This window comes from Sminthopsis crassicaudata, chromosome 3 (genome assembly GCF_048593235.1).
Source record: "Sminthopsis crassicaudata isolate SCR6 chromosome 3, ASM4859323v1, whole genome shotgun sequence".
Classification (NCBI taxonomy): Eukaryota; Metazoa; Chordata; class Mammalia; order Dasyuromorphia; family Dasyuridae; genus Sminthopsis; species Sminthopsis crassicaudata.
In genome coordinates, this window is record NC_133619.1 from 72,536,816 (window position 1) to 72,556,939 (window position 20,124).

Below are 20,124 nucleotides of genomic sequence, written 5' to 3' on the forward strand. Positions count from 1 at the left end.
AAAGCAATAACCAAGACATTAGTTTTGACTTTATAGACTTTAAAATCTAGTAGAGGGTCATACCAAAATAAACTATAATTAAAAATAGAACTTAGAATGAGCAAATTTGGATTACATGTGTCTTTCATTACTCCCTGGTTAGGAAAATGATTATAGATAACTCATTTAAGCTCCTTGAGCCTGTTTCTTTTTTAACAAAACAAAGATTTTTTTTTTTCAAAATACTGTTCAATTACTCAGATCTTCTTGGCTCCAAGAGTAGAACTCCATTCACTGTACCAGATAGTTAAGTCATTCTCAACTTTATTTTTCCTTGATAACATGTTTAAACTTTTTTCAAGTCCTGACAATTATGTCTTCATATCTCTCACATTCATCCCTTTTCTTTGTCCCTCTTTTCTTACATGGCTTCTCAGTTCAGACCTTTATTACCTCTTTCCTATAGTGCTGTAATATATGTTCTCCAACTACTCTCCACGTTTCTGAGAGTCTTTCCTAATTGATCTTTTCTCCTCAATTCATTCTCCACATCTCTGCAGATTGGTTTCCTAAAACACATCTGACCTCATTACTACTCTGTTCCAGAACATTCAGTGGTTGACTACATATTACCTCTAGGATAAAATACCAATTGCTCTGCTTGGTAGTTACAGTCCTTTATCTGGCTGTCAACTACCAACCTTGACAAAACTAATTTACATTATTGACTTTCATGTGTTTTGAGTTGCTAAAATTTTCTAAAATAATTGCTGGTCCTAAAACTCAACATTTTACCTCCTAAGCCCCAAATTCTATTCCCGATCGCCAGAATACATTTTTCCTTATCTCCATCTTTTAGAAAGATCAGAAAAGTTTACCCAGAAATAGTAAAATCTTCTGTGCTAAGTCTTGAATGAAACTAGGGATTCTAAATATTGTCACTCTCATTTTGCTCAAATTGTCTTGTATTTACTTATCTATGCATTTATTTGTTTCTATTTCCTCACTAAAAAGAAGACTCTTTTTTTATTCAGTGATTATTTTTAATTAATTACTCACATACAAAATAGAAAAAGAAAAAAAAAACATTGCAATGTATCTAGCAAAAGATAAGAGAGAATTCAAAATATATAATAATAAATTTCCATTGCAATAAAGCCTATATAATAAATGCTACACATTATATTCAAAGTTGTCCATCTTTTCTTTGCTTCCTTGAAGCTTTCTGCTGGGCACTTTATATTTTATTCTTTTTTCTCCTTCCTAACTCCCATCTTCCCCATATTTTTCTAATTTCATTAATTCATCATTTCCTACACCACAGCTATTTCCAACCTTATATCATCTAGTTATTTTGAATAGTCTAAAACAATGTCAATTAATATACCTAACATAGTGTGGTTATGTGTATATGCATATGTGCGCATTTACCTTTTTATCCCATTCCCATTAATCTACATACCTTTCTATACCCCCCAAACTATTTCCCACTCTCTCTCATTTCTTTATAAATTTAGACTTTTATTGTCTTCTAAATGTATTTTATTCTTCTTTAACCCAGATTTGATGTGATCTGAATTTTTTCCTAATTCTCTCTAATCTTCCCCTCCTTTTATCCCCTTCCTACTTTATTTTGAATTTAGAAGATTTTTATATCCATATGTGTGTATGTATGGATATGAATTCCAAAAACTACCAACAACCCATTTAATTCCCTTAGGTTAGTTCTTCTTTTTACACCTCATATGTATAAGAATTTCTATTTTTAATTTTTTTCCTATATGATTTTGCTTTTTAGAATCATCATACTCACCTTCACTCTAATTCTTCTTTCAAACTACCCAATTACTAATGACAATCTTAGACATATACCTTACATTTACAAATATAAAAAAAATAAAGAGTTGTCTATATTGAGTACCTTGAAATTAGTCTTTGATGTTAACTTTCTATTTTCCTTTGATCTTATATGTCAAATTTTCTATTAAGTTTGGGTATTTTTGCAACAAAATCCTAAAAAGCCAGGCAATTTATTGAATATTATTTATTTGTGATTATGATTAACTTTGCTAGGTATGATATTTTTGGCCACAACCTCAGTTCTTTAGCTCTTCAGTACATGGTGTTCCAAGAGCTGTGTGCTTTTCATATAGCCACTGCTAGATCTTGTATAATTCTAATTGACTCAATAATATTTCATTTGTGTTTTTCCTTGTTGTTTATATTTTCTTACCTAAGAATTTCAGAATTTGGCTATGATATTCCTGTAGATTTCCTCTTAGGATCTCTTTTAGGTGGCTATTGGTAAATTGTTTTCATTTCTTTCTATTTTCCCTTCTTGTTCTAACAGTTCAGGACAATTTTCTTTATTGCTTTTATTATCATATCAAGATTTTTCTTTTGATCATAGCTGTCAGATACACTGGTTATTGTTTTCTCTTCACCTGGTTCATGTTTTCTTTTTTTGATTTTTTTTCTGAAGATCAATTGTTTTTCTTATGAGATGTTTTGCATTCTCTTCTATTCTTTTTATTCTTCATACTTTATTTTATTATTGCTTGGTCTCATAACTTCTCTGGATTTCCCTTAACCAATTCTAATTTTTAAGGAGTTGTTTTCTTAAGTTTTTGGACCTCCTTTTCCAATTGGTTGACTTTCTCTTCATAGTCTTCTTGTTTTTCTTGAATTTCTTTATTTTTTAATTTTTTCCTCAATCTCTCTCATTTGATTATTAAAGTCATTTTTGAGTTCTTCTAGGAATTCTTTTTGTACAGGTTATCATTTGATATTACACTTTGAGTTTGAAGAGGCTTTTTTTGCTTCAATATCCTTCTCAGAAAAATGAATCCTACTTTTCTATATTCACATGCATTCTTTCTCCTTCACCTGCTCATTTTTAAAAATTTGTGCAGCTTGTTATTGTAATGATCTCTAGTTTTATAGTGTAGGAGATGGTGACTCCAATCTCAGATTCTCTTTTAGGGTTTCCTTTCTGACCTGGAATTGAATGCAAGAATTCTATTCTCCTGTAGGTGCCCACAGCCAACAGCAGTCCTGCTTTTAGGCTTCTGAACTCACCAAACCTGTTCTGGTTCCTTCACCCAGGGCAACATCTAAGCAGCATAGCTGAGCTTACCATCCCTTCCTTACCCGCAGAATTCCCTTCAATCCTTTCAGTCTCAGGCATCCAATTCCCCACATATTAGTGAGATGAAAATTCCTTTGGCTAGGGCCAAGCCTACCTGCCAACCCAGCTGGCTCAAGGACTCATCACTTGATCTTTCAGTGGAGCTAACTGAAGGTATTTACACTCTACACTGGTACAATCTTTAGACTTTCTTCAGTTGTCTCAGAAGGACAATTGTTCTGCCCCAACTCATGTTCAATTTTACTGCTCTATATTTTATCTGAAGTAGTACTTTGTGTTGTTTGTAGGGAAAGTGTACAGAGCTTAAAACTTTCTGACCTGATCTACCATCTTTCCAGAATTTTCCTGTCAGGAAAACTCTTTAGGGTAAAGGATAAATTTTAATTTTTTCTTTAAAACTCTTACACCTACCAAAAGTAGTATTTAATGCTTTTAATTTGAGTCAAATTTATGACTATTGGAATATAGTGCTTGATGGGGTACTGAGTTTCACTAGATAGAGTGATAAAACTGGGTCCAAATTTTACTTCAGACTTTATGATCCAAAATAATTCATTAAGCTTCTCTGTGTGTCTATTTCCTTACCTAGAAAGTTAGAGGACTGGATTAATTAGCTAACCTTTAAGATCCCTTCTAGTTTGAATTATGATTCTATACACCAGTGATTACTGGAGGTCTGAATGAACAGGTCTAATATATGTTACAGATGGTATATGTTATATAGGTAGTAGGATGGACTAAATGACTTATAAAATCCCTTCCAAGTCTAAAATTCTGTGAATAAATGATGCTAGGTATATTAGAGATATAATCAAAATGCTATAAGTCTTCTGAAGAAGAAGAAATAAGTTTTAATTGGAGGCTTTGGGGAAGTAATTGAAGAAAATTTGTTTTACAAGAAAATTGAAGAAAATCTGTTTACAATCAAGAGAGAACTGGTACCATAATTTGGCTCAAATACTTAGTATAGGCCATTTTATTTGAGCAGCTGAAGAAAATATTCATCCATTAGTCCTGAAAATAATCTCTCAGCATTAAAATAATGCTTTTCTTAACATAACTCCATTGGGTGAGGCATGTGCATAAAATGGATGACAGATAGAAATCTAGTCAGTTGTGTGTATGTTAGGAAGTGATGAGGGAACCAATAAAGAGATATTTTTATAATCATATACCTAAAGCTAAAAAAAGCCTTGAGGTCCTCAAGTACAACTATCTCATTTTATTTATATATATATATATATATATATATATATATATATATATATATATATATATATATATATATATATATATTTTATATATAGATGGGAAAACTAAGGACCACAGTGGGTTTAATGGCTTGCTCAGATTTAATAATTTAAGCAATGTGATCATTATGAATGACTAGGAAATGATTTAAATCAACAGAAAATATCTAATATGCTATCACAACCACTAGTCATTATGTCTATCAAAATATGTGTACAAAGTATGATGCTTAAATAATAAATTTAGAATTTGAAGGATCTCAATGACTAAACAGAAATAACTATGTTCTTGGTACTAGCTCACATCAGATGAAGAGTATTGGTGTTCCAAAATTTATTAAAAACCCGTGTAATTCCCTATAAGCAAAAAACCTGTTCTTCTTCTTCTCCAATACCAGGATTAACTTTTCATCCATTCATAGTGTCATCCCACTACAGATGTTCATAGCTTTATGGGTTGCTCATCCAATTTCCTCCGTGGATCATTAGTTTAGGATTTTCTACATAAACAGATTGAACTCTTCAATGATTTGGGGTATCAGTTAGGAGCTTCTGAGGTATCTAAGGCTTGATGCAATCCCCACAATATCACCAGCATACAGGAGCAACTGAAAAGCCTAACATCCTATGTTAGACCCCTTCCATGACAGTGGCAAAGCTCTTCACAAGTTTTTCTTCATTTTTTGCTTTACGTGAGAATAATGAGATCATTGAAAAAGTTGTCTGTGCTTAAATATTTCAAGGAGTTTAGAACTTAATGTGGCATTTTCCTCTTTTGAATCACATGCCTTTTATAGTCAATAAGCATTTTTTATTTTTATTTTTTTATAAATTTTTGACACCATATATGCATGAGTAATTTTTTATAACATTATCCCTTGTATTCATTTTTCCAAATTATCTCCTCCCTCCCTCTACTCCCTCCCCTGATGACAGGCAATCCCATACATTTTACATGTGTTACAATATAACCTAGATACAATATATGTGTGTAAATCCCATTTTCTTATTGCTCATTAAGTATTAGCTTCGGAAGGTATAAGTAACCTGGGTAGATAGACAGTAGTGCTAACAATTTACATTCACTTCCCAGTGTTCCTTCTCTGGGTATAGTGGTTTCTGTCCATCATTGATCAACTGGAAGTGAGTTGGATCTTCTTTATGTTGAAGATTTCCACTTCCATTAGAATACACCTTCATACAACATTGAAGTGTACAGCGATCTTCTGGTTCTATTCATTTCACTCAGCATCAGTTGATGTAAGTTTCTCCAAGCCTCTCTGTATTCCTTCTGCTGGTCATTTCTTACAGAGAAATAATATTCCATAACCTTCATATACCATAATTTACCCAACCATTCTCCAATTGATGGACAGCCATTCATCTTCAAGTTTCTGGCCACTACAAAAAGAGCTGCCACAAATATTTTGGCACATACAGGTCCCTTTCCCCTCCTCAGTATTTCTTTGGGATACAAGCCCAATAGCAGCAATGCTGGATCAAAGGGTATGCACATTTTGATAACTTTTTGGGCATAATTCCAGATTGCTCTCCAGAATGGTTGGATTCTTTCACAACTCCACCAATAATGTATTAGTGTCCCAGTTTTCCCACATCCCCTCCAACATTCATCATTATTTGTTCCTGTCATCTTAGCCAATCTGACAGGTGTGTAGTGGTATCTCAGAGTTGTCTTAATTTGCATCTCTCTGATCAGTAGTGATTTGGAACACTCTTTCCATATGAGTGGATATAATTTCAATTTCATCATCTGAGAATTATCTGTTCATATCCTTTGACCATTTATCAATTGGAGAATGGTTTGATTTCTTATAAATTAGGGTCAGTTCTCTATATATTTTGGAAATGAGACCTTTGTCAGAACCTTTAACTGTAAAAATATTTTCCCAATTTGTTACTTCCCTTCTAATCTTGTTTGCATTAGTATTGTTTATACAAAAACTTTTTAGTTTGATGTAATCAAAATCTTCTATTTTGTGATCGATAGTGATCTATAGTTCTCCTCTGGTCATAAATTCCTTCTTCCTCCACAGGTCTGAGAGGTAGACTATCCTCTGTTCCTCTAATCTATTTATGATCTCATTCTTTATGCCTAAATCATGGACCCATTTTGATCTTATCTTGGTATATGGTGTTAAATATGGATCCATATCTAATTTCTGCCATACTAATTTCCAGAATAAGCATTTTTTAAGCACCAGCTGTGAATCAGGCACTGTGCTAAGCACTAGGGATAAAAGGAAAGGCAAAAATCAATTCCTGGTCTCAAGGAATTTGACAATATTTTCAATATGCAAAATCTAAGTGGAAGCAAGTTATATACTAGATAAAGGAGCAGAAAGGAATCTTCATGCAGGCCAATTTCCTTAATGAACATTTATGCAAATTTTTAAATAAATCACTAGAAAGGAGATCTTCTCATGAAGATCATACTCTATGAATAGATGGGATTTATACCTGGAATGCAGGGCTGGTTCAATATTAGGAAAGCATGATAGTTTTATCAATATCAATAATAAAAGCAAAAATCATATATTTCAATAAATGAAGAAAAATGTTTTGACAAAATACACTACCATTTCCATTTAAAATATTAGAAAATATAGAAATAAATGGACCCTTTCTTAAAATGATTAGTAGTTAAAAACCAAGAAGAGGCTTTATCTGTAACAGAGATAAGCTTATTTATGAAAAAGAGTTTTGGTTTATTCTTTTAATAGAGTGGTAAATCAAAGAAAAAGTAAATAGTTGATAAGAGAAAAAATAAAATTTAATTGAAAACTAGATTTTTTAAAAACTCACTTCTAAGTCCAGAATAGAGAAGTTTTAGAGAATTTTATGATCAACATATATGGGTGAACAACGTGAAGTGGTAATGAGCAATATTAATGTCCTCTAATAAGCTCCAATCTATTTCAACCTAAGCTTAAATGTGGCCTCATTTGAATAATATAGCACCTACTTCACAATACTTATAAGCAGGTCTCTTATGCCCATTTTACAATTGAGAAAAATGAGGCAACATTTTAGAAATATATAGAAATTTCAAAATATGTAATTGACTCAAATTTATAAGAATACAAGCTATTCCCCAATTGATAAATGGTCAAATAATATGAACAGACAATTTCCAGATGAAGAAATTGATGCCATTTCTAATCATAAGGGGGGAGGAAATACTCAAAATCATTATTGATTAGAGAAATGCAAATTAAGACAACTTTGATGTATCATTTCCCATCTCTCAGATTGACTAAGATGACAGGAAAGATAATGATAAATGTTGGAGAGGATGTGAGAAAACTGGGACACTAATACATTATTGGGTGGAGTTGTGAAATAATACAACCATTATGGGAGAACAATTTGGAACTATACTCAAAGCGACAAGAAAACTGTATATACTCTTTGATTCATCAGTGTTTCTACTGGGTCCCAAAAGATGATAAAAGAGGGAACCTTTTTTTGTAGTAGTAAAGGACTGGAAATTGAGTGGATGCCCATCATCTGGAGAATGGTTGAATAAATTATGGTGTACATATATATTCTTAGATATGTAAATATATACACATATATATTCAATAGAATATTACTGTTGTATAAGAAATGATATATAGACTCATTTCAGAAAAGTCTAGAAAAACTTAGATGAACTGATGCTAAGTAAAATGAACAGAACCAAAAGAACGTTGTACACAATAACAAGATTATGCAGTGAACAACTATGATGGACCTGGCTCTTTCAACAATGAGAAATTCAAGACAATTCCAATAGCTTTGGGATAGAAAGTATTATTTGCATACAGAAAGGAAACGGTGGAGACTGAATATGGATCAAAGCATAGTATTTTCACCTTTACTGTTGTTTACTTGTTTTTTTGTGTTTTTTCTTTGATCTGATTTTTCTTGAGCAACATAACAAATATGGAAATATGTTTAGAAGAATTGTGCATTTTACCTATATCAGATTGCTTGCTGTCTTGGAGAAGGAAAAAGTAAGGAAGAGAGGGAGAACAAAATTGGAACACAAGGTTTTACAAAAATAAATGTTGAAAACTATCTTTGTATATATTTGGAAAAATAAAATATTATTTTAAAAAAGAAAGAAAAATGAGGCAAATAGTGAATGAATGACTTTCTCAGGTCACATAATTGGTAAATGCCATGGCTGGATTTAAATCCAAATCTGTCTGACTCCAGGTTCAGTATCTGATTGACATCTATCAAAATATCTATGAAAATATTGTTCTTGAGATTTTATGACTCACTGGGCAATTGTTAGCAATGACTCAGACTGTGGTGATGGTTTAGTTTCAGTATAATGAGTGTTGTTGGAAGTCTCTATGGAATTTTGAGTTCTGTATTTGTAGCATAGGAGAATTTGTCATCTCTAAGTACATGAAAAATGGAAAAGGAATGAGGTAGGAGAGAACAAACTTTTATGAAGTACCTACTATGTACCAGGAACTGTACTAAGCACTACAAAAGATGTCTCAATTTGATCCCTACAAAAATCCTGTGAAGTAGATAGGAAGTTTATGATCCATAATTCTAACCATAAGACCATGTCTTAGTAGGTTTTTCACTAGGTACTGATTTCTTTTTACAATCTGCAGTGATGTGTTGTACTGTCTCTACCATTTTCTTGCAAAAGCTGCATGCATAATCTCCATTAATCAAGTCAGAGAGATCTCCATGGATAATTCTATAGTAGCTTCTAGTGACTGGGATCTGGCCCAGAATTATCATCAGAAACCCCTCAATCTCCACAAACACACACAAAACTATATTTGAGGCTTCTTTGTATGGCAGAATTCAATCAGGTTTCATCCAATGAGAGACTTCTGGTTCCAGTTCTGTATTTTAAGTGTTCCATAAGCTTCATCTGGAGGCAAACATGTTCCAGTTAACATTAGCCAAATAGTATGAGCCTTTACTATTGCACAGTGAAATGATATCCAACTCATTTCTCTAGGTTTCTGATGCAACTTCAGTGTGTTCTAAGAATATCTATTAAAACCTACTTCTCTTTTATTATGGAAGATTCTCTACTTAAAATACCATATTTTCCCCATATTTTATTATATGGTTTTTTAGCTTTTTATTTGTTTGAGGGTTTTGAGTGTGATTATTATTGTTTTTGTTGTTGTTTTTAGGGCACTTTCCAAATTTGTTATAGGCTTTTTGTAATTCACAAGATTACATAAATTCTAATTGATTTAAATGTGTTCTTACTAATTAGCTTTTATTTTAGAATGCCTGTAAAACTCTTAATGTATTAAGTAATAACAGTAACAAAAAAAGGATCCTTGATAATTTATACCTATGTAGCAGTCAATTATGTGACTATAAAATGTTGCCTACTGTACAATATTATTTATGAAAGGTTGTCTTTTCTTTTCATATAATAATGCCCTGAACATATATGTAAATCTTTCTCATATTTTGTAGATATAGGTTGTTAGTTATTGATAACTTTTCAAGCATTATTTTTCTTCTAGTAATAATATCATCTATGATATGGTTTTTCATAAATCTTAAGAATAAACCTTTTAATAGTCTCAAAATTGTGTTGTTGATGAAATTTAGTCTAATATGACTGCTCTTCTCCCTTTACAATTAATGTAGTTTCTGATTTTTCAAATAGTAGATCGCTGACAATAATGTTGGAAGCAATATGTGACATCTCTGTCATTGATGGAGAAAAGTCCTTGCTTTGAATCTTTCCCCAGTCCAATCCATCTTCTCTTACAATAGCCAAGCTAATTATTCTTTACTGGATCGAGTGCTGAACATGGCCCCAAGAAGACCTAAGTTGACATTTACCAGCTGTGTGACCTGGGCAAGGATTTTAATCTCTGTCTGCCTCAATTTCCTCACCTATAAAATGAGACCACACTAGCACTTATCTCCTTTTTATTTTTATGAGAAAAAGAGATCATACTTCTAAGGTGTTTTGAAAATACCTTAAATTTATATATATATATATATAATAACTATCACTATCATTAAGTTCAAGTATGACCTTGCCACTCATACTTAATGAATTCCGCCTGATTGCTACTAAAAGTAAATATAAACCCATATTGTTGGTTCTATTTTTAGTTATTTTAAGTTGTTGGGAGGGTGAAAAACAAAGATAAAAGCTAAATATATTATGAGATTTATATATTGTAATTGTTCCAATAGTAACAGTCATTTGACAATAGATGAGTATTTTACATTTTAAAATATAAAAAGTTAATATTTATAGATAGAATAAAAATGGATATACTTTTTCTTTGACTGCATATCTATCACATATTCAATTGCTTGACTTCTCATTGAGGGGGGAAAGGAGAAAAGGGAAAGAGAGAGTCTGGAAATCAAATTATTTTTAAATGTTAAAAAATATTCCACATGTAATTAGAGAAAAATAATATATTAAACAAAAAAGTGTGATTTTTAGCACTCTTCATATTCTTTTGGCCACTTTTTCATATTTTTTGGTTTCATATTTGCCATAGCCAAAGAATTCATTACTTAGTGGCCAGTCTGATAATGAGCCTTTCAGCCACTTCATTATTGGGCTGCTCTTGAAATAGTTATTTACTAGAGCCTTGCTCAAACCCTATTCAGCATGATATAATCTACAAGTGTCTCTGCCCTATTTGCAAGGCTTCTTAGAAACCAAAGACACCTCCATACAATCAAGAGGAATTAGGCTGAGGCTTTTGAGGAGTTCAGTTTAAGAATTTGCCCAAATCCAAGAAAAAAGAAAAGCTTTAATGCATTGTTCTTGCTTTTAAAACATCTGTACAATATTACAATCTGTTATATTTTGATATTACTTTGGCAACCAAGAAGCAATGGAACAAAACATTCCATTCAAAGCAATCTACCAATTTGATAGTATCCAGTCATTTACTCATAGCTTTATATTTCATCGCCATGCTGAGAAAGCCCTTTGTAATAAAAACCAAAGGCTACATTATTGTTACTATTATTATTTTAAATGACTGCGGTAACTGAGACACCAATAGGCTTAGGTTTTGTAAGGAAGCATAAAAGACAGCTACAGTGAAATCAGGCTCATATATATGTTTTCAAAAGCAACCTGAGGAAGCCTATAAACCTCTTTGTTTAAATGGCCCTGGGACTGGTGAAGAGAGAATTACTGATTGTCCTACTTACAAATGTATTTCCCTTCTTGACATTTCCTTTTTATTTTATTCCAAATGCTTAAATGATACTCTGAATAGACTCAGTCTTGAAGGAGAGATTGTAGGTGGTTTTGAAGGCTATTACTCAGGCTTATTGAAAACACAAGATAACCAGTGAAGGATGTACCCCCAGAATAATTAATTTTCTCTTGAACAAGGAGCAACTGAGTTGAACTCCACTGAAATCTTGACTGACTATTCAGACTAGTGGTTTTAGATAGTACAGTTAAGACTGGAGTTAGCAATTGAATCCTCATTATTCCATGAAGATTCATTGTGTTCTCTGGACCTAGACTACATCCATAACTGTGGCCAACCACTTTGAAAATGTATATTTATTGCACAGCCAGGATTAGTGATTTTTGTGGCTAAGTTAAGAAGTACAGAGCACCTGGGGCAAAAGGAAACAGGTATTTGAAAGACTGATGAGATATAAAGGAGGGGAGAAGAAGAAGGGGAAGTGATGGAGAGATGAAGAATGGGAGGAGAAAACAACAGGGAAAATCCATCTGGGATGGGGTCACTGGATTGAAGAAGATACCCATCCCACTTCATGGCTTCAATTATTTTAATCAAAATACTCTTAATAAAAAGGCTTTAATCTCAATATTTTCTAAACTGTTGAGGACTGCAAATATCATTAGTGCTCTCAAAATTCTGTACCCTAGGATAAAGCCCTATTATCCTGACCTAGCTACATTTCAAAATGATGATTACAAGAGAATTGGGGGGGAGGGTGTATCTGTGTACAGCTACACAAATCCATCAATGCCATTAGGAAAACAATTTCTAAAACATATTCTGATGTTGAAAGGTAATATTTTTGTGAGAGAATACATTTTTTTATCTCATGACAGTATAATAAGATTACTTTTGTCTTCAGGGGTTGCTTTTTCTTACTTTTCATCTTTTATGTGTTAGTTATATTATAAAGTTTTGTAAATTTGCACATCATTTTCTTAAGCAGAAAGAGAGAGAAAGAGGGAAAGGGAATGGGACAGGGACAGGGAAAGAGACAGGGAGAGACAAAGGCAGAGGGAGAGAGAAATTATTGAAAGTTCAGCATATTGCCAAATACCTTGGGATATACTTAGAGCACAGTGAAAAAATGGGATTTACTAAAAAAAAAAGTTATACTAATTTTTCAGGGTAAAAATGACATTTTGTTTCTGAAAACTCAGGATCTACCACTTTATCCAGAACTGGGAATTTATAGAAATGTCTTTCATGCTATCATCTTCCTTCTTAATGACCTTGAACTTTTAATTCTCACTTCTCAGTATTTTCAGTGTTCTCTTCTCCACAGTATTCAACCTGCTGTCTTTAAAGCATGAATAAATCTTCCAACTTGAAAAGATAATTCACTTGATCTTTTTTATATTTCCAGCAGTGGTCCTATTAATCTAACTTTTCTTTCTCTGCTTTTTCACTTTTACTTACCAATTTTTACTTTTGCTTCCTCTCCATTTCTCTTTCCTTGATTCTCTCCTAAGAGAGAGAATCAAGAATTCTCTCCTGAAATTCCTTTCAAAAGTTGCAAATAACAATCAAATTGATTAATTCACTTCTACTTCTCAGCCTCTTATTTCCCCTCATTTCTCTGTAACAAATGATATAGTTGACCACTTTCACTATCTTGAAATGCACCCATGGCTTCCAGGATATTATTCTGGTTTTATTCATAGTTTTCCCAAAGGTGCTTCTTGGTTCTTCAAAGAAGAATCTTTCTCTCATCCCACCCCTTAAAAATGAGTATTCCATAAAATTAATTCCTACTTTTTATCATTCTCTCTTCAATGTATATATCCAGTCTTTCAACTAGCAACTCAATAGAGATGACTTCAAAATCCTATATCAAACCCTAGTTACTTAACTTTGGTACCATATTTTCAAATGCCTACTGGACATTTCCTATAAGATTATAAATTACTTGAAAAGACATAATGTCTTGCAGAGTATTAATTATTGTCATTGTTTAATAAATTGTTGAATTAGATTGCATGAAAAATCCTATTGTCACTTCAAGCTTAACACATCAATCTTCTAACTTCTTTATTTCAGTGAGCAGTATCTCCACTCTCCCAAGAATTCAGGTTCAAAACCTGGGTCACCTTTTATTTCTTCCACTATCAACACCATCCAATCATTCAATACATGCTATCAATTATCCTTTCAAAATGTCTTTTGTATCCATCTCCTCTCTTCTACTCTTACTGTCAGCATCTTGGTGTTACAACCCTAAGCCTATATTTCCATGATAGATTCTTTTTTTAAAAAAATAATAATAGTTTTTATTTACCAGATATATGCATGGGTAAGTTTACAACATTGACAATTGCCAAATCTTTTGTTCTAATTTTCCCCTTCCTTCACCCCCTCAGATGACAGGTTGACCAATATGTTAAAGTATAAATTAAATACAATATATGTATACATGTCCAAACAGTTATTTTGCTGTACAAAAAGAATTGGATTTTGAAATAGTATACACTTATCCTGTGAAGGAAATCCAAAATGTAGGCAGACAAAAATAGAAGGATTGGGAATTCTAGGTAGTGGTTCATTCCATGATAGTTTCTTAATCACTGCTATTCATTCCAGCTTTTCTTCTTACAATCTCCATTTTATATACTTGTCAGATTAATTTCCCTAAAACCGTTTTATTCCTTTATGACAAAATAAAATAAATCCCATCCAAGATTCAATTTCCTAAATATTCAATTGTATTCACACTCCATAGTTACAGCATTTAAAGCTTTCTACAATCTGGGTCAAAATTACTTGTTCAACTTAATCTCAGATTAATTTCTTATATATTGTTTCTACTTCTATTAAATTGCAAAAGACCAGTGTTTTCAGTAACACTTTATTTTCCTAAGTCTTCGTTTATGACCTTTATTCCAATTTTGACCTCTCCTTTATTTCCTTTTTTCTTTTTTTGAAAAGTTTTTTTATTTACTTTCATTCAAATAACACCACTTTTCTAATTATGTTAATCCTCAGTATGTTCTACTTCATCAGATTCATCATTTGTATGCATTTTTCCTATATCTGACAATAACCAACTATTAACTGGTTCAAGAAAAATATTATAGAATCATAAATTTATAGAATTGGAAGGCTAAGACAATAAAGCTAAAAGAAGTTATCTAGTTCAATTTCTGCTTTTACAGATGAGTAAATAAGTTCCAGAGAGATCAAATGACTTGTCTTAGATAATAGGGAGAAATAAACGGCAGAGTCAATATTTGACAGTCTTCCCACTGTACCATATTAGAAGAATTAAAAATGGTAAGATTAATTACTTCCACTTGATAATGCTTCTAAATTTCCAAATGGATGGTGAATAATATTGCATCATATTTTTTATCATGTGCACTAATGTACATTATGGAATGGCAATAGTTTCCAAAATCTTAAGGGAGCTCTCTCTGTATATGTTTATGCTTTATCTCTCCAAGTAGGTAGTAAGCTCCTAAAAGGCAGAAGCTCAGCTCTCTGTAGACACTTATAATAGGACAAAAATGAAATGATTTACATATATTACTCTCAGTTGATTTCCGAAGAAAATGAATTATAGAGTAATACAATAATTATTGACAGTGATGATGGTAAGGATAACTGGCATTAACAAATAATAATAAAGTTTTCAAAGTATTTTATACATGTGTCTCAATCCTTGGGAGATAAGTACTATTATTATCCTCATATTGCAGATACGAAAACTAAAGCTGAAAAAAATTGAATGACTTGATCAGGTTCATATAACTAAATAAGTGTGTAAGGCTGGATATGAATTTGGGTTTTCCTGACTCTGAGTCCAGGACTCTTACATCCTGGACCACAAAGCTGTGCTGCTGGGGAGGCAATTTGATGCAATAGAGAGAATACTGGATTTGGAATTAGAAAGTTTGTATTTGCTAGTTACTACTTGTGTGACCTTAATTCATTTATGTCTCTGGAATTCAGTTTCTTCATTCATAAAATGAGACAAAGACAAGATGAGCTTTAAGGATCCTTTAACTCTAGATGGTATTATCAATCATCAATAAACATTTGTCAAGTGTCTCAAAAGTCTAAGCATTGGGAGGGGGAAGATAAAAGTGAAACAGTTCTTATCTTCAAGAAGTTTAAATCTATAATGGAAAAAATGTGAATATAGACATGAATAAAAAAAGACAGAATTATGAATATGTATAGTATCTATTTTGTGTATATATACACATAAAACAAATATGAGATATTCTCATGATGTCTTGTACTTTACCATCTAACTATTCTCACAGAAGCTATAGTTAGCCATTTTTATTATTTTTTTCAAAATTCCCCTTCTGTTATTACAACAGTATCTAACGAGAAAATCAAGGAAGAAAGAAATGTTTATTGAATTACACCAATAACAGGTATAAGGGATTGAGGAACAGGTTGGGCTTAATAAAAATACCAAGATTTGTCAGAAGTGAAACAAGGTTGCCCACTATCACCATTAATATTCAATATTGTATGGGAAATGCTAGCCTCTGCAATAAGAGTTGAGAAAGAGATTAAAGGAATTAGAGTAGGTAATGAGGAAATCAAACTATCACTCTTTGCAGATGACATGATGGTATACTTAGAGAACCCCAAAGATTCTGCTAAAAAGCTATTAGAAATAATTCATAACTTTAGCGATGTTGCAGGATACAAAATAAATCCACATAAATCCTCAGCATTTTTATATATCACCAACAAAATCCAACAGCAAGAGATACAAAAAAAATTCTATTCAAAATAACTGTTGATAACATAAAATATTTGAGAATCTATCTACCAAAGGAAAGTCAGGAATTATATGAGCAAAATTACAAAACACGTGCCACAAAAATAAAGTCAAATTTAAATAATTGAAAAATATTAAATGTTCTTGGATAGGCCAAGCAAATATAATAAAGATGACAATACTCCCTAATCAATTTATTTAATGCTATACCAGTCAGACTCCCAAGAAACTATTTTAATGACCCAGAAAAAAATAACAAGAAAATTCATATGGAAGAACAAAAGGTCAAGAATTTCAAGGAATTAATGGAAAAAAAAATCAAATGAAGGTGCCCTAGCTGTAGTTGATCTAAAACTATATTATAAAGCAGCAGTCACCAAAAACATTTGGTATTGGCTAAGAAATAGACCAGTTGATCAGTGGAATAGGTTAGGTTCACAGGAGAAAATAGTGAATAACTATAGCAATCTATTGTTTGACAAACCCAAAGATCCCAACTTTTGGGATAAGAATTCATTATTTGACAAAAACTGCTGGGAAAACTGGAAATTAGTATAGCAGAAATTAGATATGGACCCACACTTAACACCACATACAAAGATAAGATCAAAATGGGTCCATGATTTAGGCATAAAAAACGAGATCATAAATAAATTAGAGGAACATAGGATAGTTTACCTCTCAGACTTGTGGAGGAGGAAGGAATTTGTGACCAAAGGAGAACTAGAGATTATTATTGATCACAAAATAGGAAATTTTGATTACATCAAATTAAAAAGCTTTTGTACAAACAAAACTAAGGCAAACAAAATTATAAGGGAAGTAACAAACTGGGAAAACATTTTTTACAGTTAAAGGCTCTGATAAAGGCCTCATCTCCAAAATATAGAGAACTGACTCTACTTTATAAGAAATCAAGCCATTCTCTAATAGGCAAAGGATATGAACAGACAATTTTCAGATGATGAAATTGAAACTATTACCACTCATATGAAAGTGTTCCAAATCACTATGCAAATTAAGACAACTCTGAGATACCACTACACACCTGTCAGATTGGCTAAGATGACAGGAACAAATAATGATGAATGTTGAAGGAGCTAGCTGTGGGAAAACTGGGACACTGATACATTGTTGGTGGAGTTGTGAAAGAATCCAACCATTCTGGAGAGCAATCTGGAATCATGCCCAAAAAGTTATCAAACTTTGATCCATCAGTGCTACTACTGGGATTATATCCCAAAGAAATACTAAAGAAGAGAAAGGGACCTGTATGTGCCAAAATGTTTGCGGCAGCCCTTTTTGTAGTGGCTAGAAACTGGAAAATGAATGGATGCCCATCAATTGGAGAATGGTTGGGTAAATTATGATATATGAAGGATATGGAATATTATTGTTCTGTAAGAAATGACCAGCAGGATGAATACAGAGGCCTGGAGAGACTTACATGAACTGATGTTGAGTGAAATGAGCAGAACCAGGAGATAATTATACACTTCAACAACAATACTGTATGAAGATGTATTCTGATGGAAGTAGTTATCTTCAAAAAAGAGATCTAATTCAGATCCAATTGATCAATGATGGACAGAATCAGCTACACCCAGAGAAGGAACTATGGGAAATGAGTGTAAACTGTTTGCATTTTTGTTTTTCTTCCCAGGTTTTTTACCTTCTGAATCCAATTCTTCCTGTACAACAAGAAATTTGGTTCTGCACACATATATTGTATCTAGGATATACTATAACATATTTAGCATGTATGGGAATGCCTGCCATCTAGTGGAGGGGGTGGAGGGAAGGAGGGGAAAATTCAGAACAGAAAGGAGTGCAAGGGATAATGTTGTAAAAAAAAAATTACCCATGCATATGTACTGTCAAAAAAAAGTTATAATTATAAAATTAATTTTAAAAATACAATTAGTTAATTGATTAATTCATTAAAAATATTAAGATTTGGTAAACAATGACATCAGAAAATATGCATATATATATATATATATATATATATATATATATATATGCCCCTAAAAGAGAATGGAACCTCTGATGCGTGCCAAAAAAAATTTTTAACACATATGTTAAAATTGTGAAAAATTATTTGACAGAAGTGACCAGAAAATGACATTGTTCAGTGATCAGCTAATCGTGTCAATGTTGGGTGAGGCATAAAATACAGAACTATCTTTAGCTAACCTTATTTACCACTATTACTTAGGATAGCCTGAACAAACTCCAAGGAGTAGAAGGATTCTCCATAATTGGCAATGGATGGTCCTATTTCAGGAAAACATTGTACTAAGTGTAGCAAGATGCAGGATTTTTCAAAGTCTCCTCAATAAAACCCAGAGCTATTTGAAATAAACCAGTCCCACCAATTCCTCTAATTTTCAAAGGATCTACAATTTCATCAATGTAGATAGATAGTCCTTTCAATAACCCAAGTCTCAACCCATTTATGTTGTTCTTTATATGCTATATGAAAAACATGAGATAAAGAAAAATAATCCAAACTGGAAAAGAAGATGCACATTTTTCAGATTATTTAGAACAGATACAATAGCTGGATAATAACCTGAGCTTAGAATTGAGTGTGGGGGCAGAGCAAGTTGGGTCCCATCTAAGGAATCACATCTATGTTCTGAATTTATGCTATTACGGAAGTCCATCTTTTTTGACACCAGTTCTCTTTGCATAATAGTGGAACTCTTGAAGTTACCCAATCTTAGAAGAAATCCAATTTACTGGTGAGTCAAAAAGCATTGGGAAGATGTAGGATGGGTGTAAGTGGGCCTTCAGCAATAGCTTGCATGCAAAAACTTCATTATCAGGAATATATATAACTGAATAAGGAGGCAGGCTACTTATTGTCATTTATTATTATTACATATTCAGATTTAGGAACAGATGGGCAACAGAAGGACTACAGTAGTACACATAAAATATTTTGTAAAAATCCAAGGAAAAGCTTTCTGAAAATAGAATAGATCTAGGGATATATATAAAGAAAAAAAAACAAACTATATGAAAAATATAGGAATCAAACTATATAAAATTTAGAGGGGAAACAGAGGAATCAAATTATGCATTGTGGATTCACAGATCCATCTAAGTATTCAGAAGAAAATATATGTATGTTCATTTTTTAAATGTAGATTTCAGATTATTACAATTGGACAAAGAATCTGGATATTATCTAGCCTGAGTGCAGCATAATTACTGTTCAATATGATGGTATGGAAACATAGATATTCCTAGGGAAAAAATAGGAAACCTGATTAGTGTCTTGAATACAAAGACACATGCAGAGATTTTATATTCATGGAGCCTTAGATTTAGTTAGAACATATAAAAATTACTAAGGCCCACACTTTCCCTTATGTGAGGGAATGCCCAGTGTAATTATAGCACTGCTTGAATGAATTTCATATGTCTACTGAAGATCTCTAGTTATATCTTCTGCTATATCCCCTAAAGGAAGACTACCTAAAATAAGCTGTTGCAAATCAGAACCTGTCGGGGACCATCTCATTTTTTTATTTGCACCCTTATTCATGGAACATGATATATATATATATATATATATATATATATATATATATATATATATATGTATATACATATGTGTGTATACCTTTATGTCATACTTATAGAGTGATTCTGAGTGAAATAAAAATAATTCAAAATTCTCAAGATCCACTACTGAATTGATAAATAAAATGAAATTAGAAGCCCAAATCCACTAAGTAACAGCACTGATGAGGT